Source organism: Malania oleifera, chromosome 2, assembly GCF_029873635.1.
Source record: "Malania oleifera isolate guangnan ecotype guangnan chromosome 2, ASM2987363v1, whole genome shotgun sequence".
NCBI lineage: Eukaryota > Viridiplantae > Streptophyta > Magnoliopsida > Santalales > Ximeniaceae > Malania > Malania oleifera.
Genome location: NC_080418.1, coordinates 112,280,594 through 112,291,847, shown reverse-complemented (window position 1 = coordinate 112,291,847; position 11,254 = coordinate 112,280,594).

The window sequence follows — 11,254 nt, the reverse complement described above, 5'->3', positions numbered from 1 at the left end:
ATCCTAAGGGGAAGGATGTTGATACTGGAGGAGATATACACGTGAATACCTCCAGTGACAATGACGTTGATGTTTCGGAGGTGCTGCGCAACATAACACATCATGCTAGGAAGGAAGCTCAAAGAGAGCAGGGTCAACCATTAGCAGTTGGGGGTTGCACATTTTAGTAGTTCACCCAAACAATTCTGCTGGCTTTGAAGGAGGGGCAAATCTGATCGTAGTTGAGGACTGGATTCAGGAGATGGAGGAACTTTTGACTGTTCTACACTGTACTAAGGAGCAGAAGGTACAATATGCAACCTTTAAACTGGTTAGGGAGGCCAAGAGGTGGTGGAGGTCAATGAAACTGGTGGAGGAGCAGCATCGAGGGTATACATTTATTACCTAGAGCTGTTTCAGAGAGGTCTTCTTCAGCAGATACTTCCCGATTGCCACTCGAGAGGCGAAAGAAGAGGAGTTTCTACATTTGACCTAGGGGTCCATGACAGTGCAACAATATGTGACCAAGTTTGTGGAGATATCACATTTCGCTCAACACATGGTACCAGACGAGCATCTAAAAACCTGGATGTTTGAGAAAGGATTGAAGTCAAGGATACGCACTTAGGTGGTGGCATTGATGACTCAGAGTTTCTCTAAGCTAGTGGACAGGACCATGGCAGTTGAGGTCAGTATATAGGAGTGTGAGGCAGAGGAGAAATAGAAGAAGAGATCCATATCTTTCACCTCACATATTGATGTCTGACATAATTCCTAGAGGGGAGATCGTGATACTAGGGGTCAGAAGTCGGATAGGGCTGATCGAGATTACCGGGAGAATGCATTCCGCCCCCTTTGTGCCAGATGTAATCGGAGCATTAGGGGGAATGTCGGGGTGGGAATACCATGTGTATTAGTTGTGGCAAACCTAGCCACATAGCTTGTGATTGTCGTGCTCCATGAGGCAATGCACCCGCTCCTAATCAGAATAGGAGGAACAACCCGGTGCCTCATGGCGGCGGTGGCTCGGCGCATGTTTGCATGTTTGGTACGACTGAGGGGGATAATGTTAAAGGCATAGGTAATATATATTTATGATTGTATAAATGATAGTCTTGATTGATTTTAAATAATTTGATGATTTATATGTTAGAATAGATTGAATTGTGTAAACATGGTTAATTAGCTTTCAAGATATGGAAAATGACAGATTAACAAAATTCTAGGACGAAATTTTATCAGAAATGGAGAATGTAGAGACCCGGGAAAATGAAATAATAAAAATAATTGGTAAAAAATGGATTTTTGGCTAGGGAAAGAGAAAACCGGTGACAGAAAATCGGCGACAATTTGGAATTGCTGCGAGTCAGTAACTGGGTAAATAGTAAGAACCAGGCCGGTTAAATAGAAAGCTAGCGATGGTTTTCTAAGAGACCAAGAAAATCGGTGACGGTTTTTGTATGCAAACCTGAAACAATAAACAATAGAGAGCCATTTGAAAAATCAAACAAAAATCTCTCTCCTCTCCCTCATGCAAGCCCACGACCCTCCAACCTTCCACTGTCAATTCCGGCTCTGTTAAGCTGCATTTCAACGATCAGGAAATCATGAGATTCTTGGGAAGATTCTATGCAACCTACGCGAAGCAAATTTTCAATTTAAGGTTCTAGACCACCATCCCAAAATCAGGGTACGTAGGCTATTTTTAAGTTTTATTCTTAATATGGAATATATATATATATATATATATATATATATATATATATATAGATATAGGGCCTAGGGAATGATAAAATAGCATTTTATTGAAGTTTAGATTGATAAACTCGGGTTTTTGAATTAGGATTCGGATGAGTGCCGCAGGCGATGTTTCGATGTTTTTGTGGGCGTAATTTAAGAAAAAAGGTAAGGGGAATTAATTATAGTAGGTTTTTATTAAATTTTAAACCGGTTATTTTGGGTATAAAAAATATATATGTTTAGGTATGATTTATTTAAAAAGATGGGCACTTGGAAAATATTGACCTTTGATATCATTTATATATATATATATATATATATATGTGTGTGTGTGTGTGCGTGTGTGTGTGTGGAAAAGAAATTGTGTGGCAGGAATACAACTTTTACAATTTAATTGGCGGATGTGAGTACAGATTGATGAAATATACTGTTGGTTTGTGAACATTGGATAGTTGCGAGTACAGTTATTGGTAAATAATGATTGTTTGTGAATACTGTTGTTTGAGATTGTTGCATGACAAATAATGTGATGTGTGAATATGGGTCATTTTGTGTGGTTATTTGTATGTATCACAATATAATATTGGCAGACCTGAGGAGTTCGTTATATTGCCTAAATGTAATCACGATATACGTTGGCAAGCTTGAGGAGTTCGTATATTGTCATTACATATTGGGGTAGAGCATTGGCAGGCCTGAGGAGGTTGTTCTACTGATATACTACGGGTAGGTCATGGGGATTGGTATTGGTTGTTAGTGGTGCCTGTGTGGGCCATGACATGTATTCTGTGAAGATATTAGTCTTGTGTGGACCAGTCATGTGTGGACCATTTATTTCTGTGAAGATGTTAGTCATGTGTGGACCATGTTTCTATGTGATGTTAGTCTTGTGTGGACCAATCCTGTGTGGACCATATATTATGTAAAGATGTTAGTTCTATGTGGACCAAGCATGTGTGGACCATGTTTTTGTGTGATGCTAGTCTTATGTGGACCAGTCCTATGTGGACCACATATTCCATGATGATGTTAGTCCTGTGCAGACCAGTCCTTTGTGGATTGTGTATTTTGTATAAATAAGAGTCCTGTGTGGAATATTAATGTGAAATGTGAACTAATAAGATGAATGACATATTAAATTAATAATATGTATATTAATGGCAAGGTAGAACCTTCTGCCAAGAGCTTGCTAGGAAAGGCGAGTGCCCTGGTATTTTCAGTTGGGTACCAGAGCAGAGAGAAGCTACTTGTATGGGCAGGTAATCTTCCCTATTCTTAAAGACTTTGCCTATATACATAGCTCAAGGGTTTACTGAGTAAGTTGAGTGCCCTGATATTAGTATTAGAGTAGAGGGGAGCTACTTGTATGCGCAAGTAATCTTCCCTATTCTCGGGTATTACTATTAAGAGATATTTATGAATGCAAGCATGATATCAGATGATGGTTTTGTTGTTAATGATGCATTTTCTCAGCTGCTATGGTTAGTGAAACACAAATGAATATATATTCTGTAATATTTAAACTCTTTGCCACACATTGCTATGATTTGTTCTTCCTTACTGAGATGTGTCTCACCCTAGCGGATGATCATATTATCAGGTCCATCAAGAGATCGAGCCTAGGACTCCGGCAGGGTAGGGTTTTGGTAATTTTGGGGAGTTTGTAAAAACAACTTATGTATAATTTATGTTTTGAAATACTAGTGTATGATATAAACAAATGGTTGTAGTTGTTTATAGGATATATATATATATATATATATATAGATAAATAGACTCTGGTATTTAATTATAGGTTGTTTATCTTATTTCCGCTGCATGATTATGGTGTTTGGTATCAGAAGCAGGCAATTGAAACGTGTAACCTTCGGCCCCCACTTGGTGGGTTCGGGGCGTTACAATTTCATCTTCAAAAAATACAACATCCCGACTTCTAACAACTTTTGTTGTCAACTTGATCCCATAATCTATATCCAAATTCATCATGCCCATAGCCAAGAAAAATACATTGCATTGTCTTGTCATCAAGTTTTGATTTTTCATCTTTCGTAATGTGAACAAATGCATGACAACCAAACACTTTCAAGTGAGCATAAGTGGCATCCTTACCTTTCCAAAATTTTTTGGGAACTTCACCAAGTACACGAGTTGAAGGAGACAAATTAATCAAGTCCACCCCTATTCTCATTGCTTCACTTGAAAAAGATTTTGGCAACATCGCATGAGAGAGCATACATCTCATTCTCTCATTCTCTCTAATATGGTGCGGTTCATCCTTTCAAAAATTCCATTTTGTTGAGGGGTTTTCTTGACGGTTTTGTTGGTTTTTTTAGTCCAATCTCTGTTTTGATGCTGAAAAACCACCAGCATCTTATGTGTGCGTTTAGTGTTTGAAAAGGTTGTCATTTCAGCACGAACATAAGATACTGAAAAATGGAAGCCAGTAGGGACATAAAGCTCACACACTCCTGGCGAATTCCACTGAAAATGAAGAGCAAGAGAAGAAGACATTTTGAGTTTAAATTTGTATTGCATTTAGCTTTTATATCTTTGGTCTGTAATAATGCATACATCTTGCATGACATGTTTTGAATGCTCAGATGACCGTAAAATGACCTTAGGGACCCTTCGGTCGACCGACGCCAACCTTTTGGCCTTAGATAGACCTTAGGTTCCCACACTTGAGTGCACAAAGTCCCCAACATCACTTTTCATAACAGGGGAATCAAATCAGGGCTAAATTGATCTTAATTGAAAATATTGAAAGGGTTCAGGCGACCAAACCCAGACCGTGTAAAACGGCTCAGGCGACCAAACTAGTCAATATGTTGACTTTGTGTTCAGGCACCCGAACTCGTTTTGAGCGTATCGTCCTCGAGCTCTCGAACCTATGTCAGGGCACTTTTCAACCACTCGAGCAACCGAACGACACGTTCAAATTGGGCTCGAACGGCCGAATTAGTCAGTTTGGTTAACCGAACTTAGCACTGGGCACCAAAACCTACGAATGAAAGTTTTTGGCTTTTGTTCAGGCTACCGAACCTGCACTCGGGCACCTGAACTTCAAAAAATGCCTTTTATCTTTGTGAGTGTTCGGGCGACCGAACCTATGGCTCGGGCGACCAAATCTCTCAGGTTGCAATTTTTTAACTGGGGTAATTAGGGTTGAAAATTAATTAAACTTTTCTAATAATACCCAGCATGTCCCCAATGGTCAAAAATTTCCCTGAGTCTATATATACCCCTTCATAAGCCAAGATTAGTAACTTTGATTAGCATTAAAATTCTTTCAAATTATTTTGTAATCAAAGTTCCCCCAAACAACCGTTTTATTGCAAAATCTTTTTGGGGTCAATCTTTGTTATACTTTCCAAACTCTCTTTTATTTTTCTTGAAAACCAATTTTACAAGACAGTATTTTATTTGGGCATTTACTTGCTTTGATTTGCACATAGATTTTCAAACGCATGTATTTTGTTTGTGTGCAAAATAATTTGAAACCAAAACCCTAGGTTCTCTAGTTTGTTCTTGAAAAATATTTTTGGAGAAAATTTCTTATTAGGGTTTGAATATATTTACACACCCTTACTTTACCGAGCATTATTGCATATCATATTAGAGTGCATTTATTTGAGCTTAAGCGTGTACATCTCTGCTTGTATTTAAGAACCATATTTTATGTATAAAATGGTTTTATTGTAACGGTTGGGTTCAGCCCTTTAATTGAATTGGCGAGTCTCAGCGCTGTAAATGAGACCGGTTTGGTTCAACTCGAATTAAACTGGGGAGTCTCGGCCTAGTTATTGAGCTGGGGTTTTCCTCGCCCCGTAAGGAGAGGATGTAAAAGGCTTCTGCTTCACTCAGCTAAGTGAGCAGGTTTAGTGGAATCCTTGGGGGTATGCCCAAGGTGGGGACGTAGGCAATATTGGCCGAACCTCATTAACAAATCTGTATGTCATTCTCTCTTTATCTTATTTAAATTCCTGCACTTAAATTTCAGCATGTGTATGTATGTTCATATTTTGTTATAACTATCTTGCATACACAAAGAACTGATTTAAATGAGATACGTAGTACACATGTATGTATGCACATACTGATCACTTAATCATTGTACGTACACATTTTTCAATATTGAATGGGATATGAACTATGGTGAATCGGCGTAATTGTTTAAATTAGTGAAAAAATGTTTTGAAACCCAATTCACCTCCCCCCCCCCTCTTGGGATCACACCAATTCCAATAGGTTTTTTGATGTCTAATGCCTTGGCTATAACAATATGCATCAAATAGGCCAAGGTACTCTCCACCATTATCTGAGCGCACACATTTCACCTTCTTTCTAGTCTCCCTTTCAACTTTGACCTGAAAATGCTTAAACACATCTAAAACTTGATTTTAGTTTTCAAAGTGTAAGCCCAAACTTTTATTGAGCAATCATCAATAAAAGTAACAAAATAAAGTGCATCACCATGAGACTTAACTTTCAAAGGACCACATACATCAGAACGTATCAAATCTAGAACATTAGATTTTTTAGTAACAAACTTTGTACGAAAAGGAGCTCTATTTTTCTTATCAGCCAAACAATGAACACAAGCTTAAAGAGGGGTACCTTTCATTCTGAGTAGAAGCTTCTTTTTGAACAAAATTTGCATTCCTTTTTCACTCATGTGCCTAAGCCGCTTATGCCACAAATCAGTGGAAGAGTGACTCTCAATTGTATTCAAAACATCATTACCAATTTTACCTTGCATCATGTAACGTGTACTAATCTTCTAGCCTTTAGCCACCACCAAATTACCTTTTGTGAGCTTCCATTTTCCATCACCAAAATGGTTGTCAAACCCTTTGTTATCAAGTTTTCTCATAGATATCAAATTTAGTCGAATTTAGGGTATATGTCTCACATCTTTGTGCACCAACTTGCATCCTAGATTTGTTTCCAAACAAACATTTCCATGCCAAAATTTTTTGACAAACCTTTATTTCTCATCCGAATAACTCCATAACTTCCTTTGGAATAGAAAGTGAAGAAATCTCCCTAAGAAGTGACATGGAATGACGCACCAGAATCTATAACCCAATTAGTCTCTTGACTTGTCAAATTAATACAACTTTCATCACAAACAACCATAAGATCACCATCAAATGTAACTAAAGTTGTGTCTTCATACTTTTTCTCAAAAATTTTCTCATTGTTTTGCCCTTTGAATTTCAATTTTTTACACTCCCACTTCATATGCCCTTTCTTATGACAATAGTGACTCAATATCCTTTTCTGAAATTGAGCTTGACCAACCTCTTGATTTATCATTATGGAGAGAAGATCTACTCTTGCTTTTGCCTCTCCCCCGGTTTTTTGTCACAAGTGCCTCTGAATGAGGAGAGCCAGCCGATTTTCTTCTAATTTCTTCATTCATCAAGTTACTAGTTACTTGGTTCATACTAACAATTTCATCAGGAGCCAAATTACTAACTGTCACAACGAAAGTCTCCTAACTTTCTGGCAAAGAGCTAGGAAGCATTAGGGTCTACAACTCATCATAAAAAACTATTTTCATAGTAGCAAGTTGATTGATAGTATTTTTCATCTCATTCAAATGCTCGGTAATAAGACCACCATCTTTATATTTCAAGTTCACCAATTTTCAAAAAAGAAAAGTTTTATTTGTAGCCGACTTTATATCATTAAGACCCTCCAATTTTCTTCACAATTCGTGTGCTGAAGTTTCAATTGAAACATGATGAAAAAAACTATCATCAATTCATTGCCGGATGACACCAACAATTTTTCTATTAAGCCTCTTCCACTCATCATTACTCTAGTCTTTAGGCTTTCTGCTATCACCCTCAATAGGTCCATCCAAATCTTTGCAAAATGAAAATCTTACATTTTTGTTTTTCAAATTACCCAATTGCTTCCATTGAAGTTAATCATACGACCAATATTACCATCCATGATTTACACAATTCTAATGAGTTCAAATAACACGACACCGATACCACTTGTTGGGAAAAAAATTATATATGAATGATTCTCACAAGTAAATCAATGGTGTAATTCAAATAATACATAAAAAAAATGAGACACAAGAAATTTAATGTGATTCCTTCTAATATTGAGGTACGACACGACGGTCTAAATCCACTCTCACCAAATTCGTACAAAGTGGGCAGAAAAGGTACAAGTCTTACAAATACACAAATGTGCATAACAAATGCAGTAAGATGAAAAGGCCTCAACAATGTTATGAATAAAGCTCCCAAAATAATAACCAATTAAAAGAGCACAACAAAAAAAATCCCAATATGCTGATAATAATACATAGTTGGAGTTATAGGAGAGAAAAGCAGCAGCGAAGAAGGTGATCGGCGCTGGTGCTGCCTGCAAGCGTGAGGAGCTACAAGTGGAAGCAGTGCTGTGCAGGAAAAAAAACCATAATGGAGAGAGTCCAATGTGCTAAAAAATTAGAGTGTGGAGATAAAAATCGGGGGCAGCCACTTGTTGTTGTTTTTGTGCGCTCAATGCACAGCTGGAGAAGCTCAATGGATGGAGATTTGAGGTGGGAGACCATGCAAGACAAAGCCAAACCCACCAATTAAAAAATTGACCCAAATTTAAAGAAAATCATATGGTAATTCAGGAATTAGGCCAAGAATTTGCTCCTCATATTCTTTGTCATTCATCCTTATCTTCATATTTTTGGCAATTTCTCCTACCTGGAGTATTGCACTATTACCAATTATAACTCGAAGATTTTCTAATCCCCAATTCACTTCTGGAAATCTAATTCGTGTGCAAGACCAAGTACATTCAGTATTGATAAGGGCTGTACATTCTACCTTACTAATAGAAATGTTTACAAGCGTTGCCCATTCTTCGACTTTGGCACTCAAAATGGATGTTCCCATGTATGTTACTTGAGATTGATCTTCTTCCTCATTTGCATAGATAGGGATTCTTATGGTTCTTTGACCAACTATCCTTCTACTTCTTGAAGATCTTAAGTCAGATGGTCCAGATTCTTTTGACCTGGCTTCTGAATTAACATCTTCCTCTCTAGATACACTCACTCTATTAGAAGTATAGTCACTTAGAGGTTCTATTATGATCAATCTGTTTGCCTATTGTCGTACTGACTCTGGCAATAGATTTTTCAATCTCTCTTCAATTCTTGGGGTTACCCAAATCTGCGGCCAACTTTGTGCTCTTGGATAAACAACTTCTGGTTGTAAACCTCTGACTGAGTCAGTTTGATTTGACTTGAAGAGTTGGGTAAATTTACTAACTCCCATTCTGAGAGCTGGTTTCCCTGAGTTATAGAACTTCAAATATAATCTAGCAATAAGTCTAATGCACCTCCTTTCTAGGCTACATTTTAACATATTCTGCCAATCCCTTGTGTTGACTCTAATATGCAGAGTATTCTCCACACTTTTATCTTGAAGATCAACATGTAAATCTGGGTTTACTTTTATCGAGGCTACTCCTGAATGCAAGTTAGCCCTTGCTCCTCCTAGTAAGGACCTACCAAAATTACCGATACTTCCATCTATAATTGCAACAAGGATAGGAAGATCTTGTCCCTTTCTTACTAATGGATCTATCCCAACCTAGATGATTCCATAATGGACATATCTTGCCTTTTTATCCATGGCTTTCTAAACTTCTTATGTGGTTAGTAATGGAACTATGAACGTTCCTGCATCTGTGTTGGATACTTCTACTGTTACTTCTTTCTCGATAATCTTTACAGTTTCTTTGTAAAGTATCCATGAGGTTTTGTATGCTTCATCCCAACTAGCTCGAGGCATCCTCCATTCCTGACAATCCCTACTTTCTAAAAGAATTCCAGTTTCTGCAGTCTACACTGGATCTTCTTCTTCTCCTGCTTGAGAAACTAATTCTGGTGCTTTATCTACTACTCTCATTATAGCTAGTCTTAACTAACTCAACTGGATATGATGAGGAGATTCTTCTTCTGAATCTTCTTCTTCTTCTAATTCAGAGTATTCTGAGAAAATAAAATATATGCTCTCATCATCTGAGTCTATTTCCTCTCCCCAAATTGGTTCATATAACAATTCTGAGGAATCTTCCATTAAAATCCTTTTAAGGCTACCTTTCCTCTTTTCCTCCTCTAGAAAATTATTAGCTTTATGACCCTTCTTGCCACAAAACCAACAATAATCACAACTTTCCAGTGATTTTCCTTACGGACACTTAGGATACCGTCCATACTTTTTCTTGAATGATTCCTTGACATCTTCCCTAACTCTACTGGGTCTAAGATATCTTTTTTCTAGATTTTTCTACCCTTTTCTAGAGATCTTCATTTTTCCAAATCTTTTCTAGGTTTTTTCTTTAACCTTGGAGGATCTAATATTTTTATGGCACATACCTCCTACACAACTAGTTCCTCCTCTTTCTAAGTACCTAATTGGCTTTTGGGTACAACCATATCTGCCTGCAACCCCACTTGTTTTAGTGCAGCATGCTGGATTCATGAATGGCATACTTCTGACGTCCTGCAAGACATGCCTCTACATACAGTAAAGCCTTATCATTTGCCTTACTGTTTCTGCTCGTACTCTTAAAGTATCTAATACTTCTGTGTCTCTCTCTATTCTTTGTTTTATGGCTTGAGCTACCAATCTTGGCCAACTTCCTAGAAGTTTCTGCACAAAAACCTTTTTGGCATAAGCTTGGTCCTGGGGGCCTAATTGATAATACCAATGTTGAAACTCACAAAGCTATTCTTCAAAATAACACATATCACATATATGAATTTTTGTGATTGCCATTCTGGCTTTCTCTTCTAATTCATCTCCCCCATCCACTAGCGAATATCCTACAAACTCCTATTTAAGAAAATATGTTATAATGGCGATTACTTCATCTTGGGTCTTAATAGTGTCTAGGATTATTGCACTTACATCTTAATTTCTCAGCAATATTTCCCAAAAATTTCCTACATTTCCCCTCAGGGTAGATATTGCAAACTTATAAGCTCGTTCTACGTTCCAAGTTTCAATGCCATGACTTGGGATATTGTATCTAATATCCATAGCCCAATCATCTATCATGACTACGAGATCCTTTTCACAGTCTATTATAAGTATTGTCCCATTTTGGGGTACTTCTTCTGAATACTCTTCTCAGGTCTAAATTCTTCTTGGATAATTCAAAACAGTCTTCTGCTGTTTTGCTATAGTCTGGAGCATTTCTTTGAAAGATAATTTCTTTCACTCCCACAGGCGAGGCTCCAATCTTAGGGTCTGCCATACTGGTTTGGCATCCCAAGATGAAACTTCTATAAAACTTACTATTTTTGAAAATCCTGATGGTCCTGCTTCTTCAATTCCACCTCCTATAGATCCCTTACTAGTCTTTGCAAGAATTTTTTCAGCACTGGCTAGTTTCTTAACCTTGAGGTCTTCTACCTCATTTAGCTTATTATTGATTCTTTTCTGAATCTCCGAGACTTCATTATCTGTCTATTTTTTCTCAATGTAGAAGCTTATCCAAC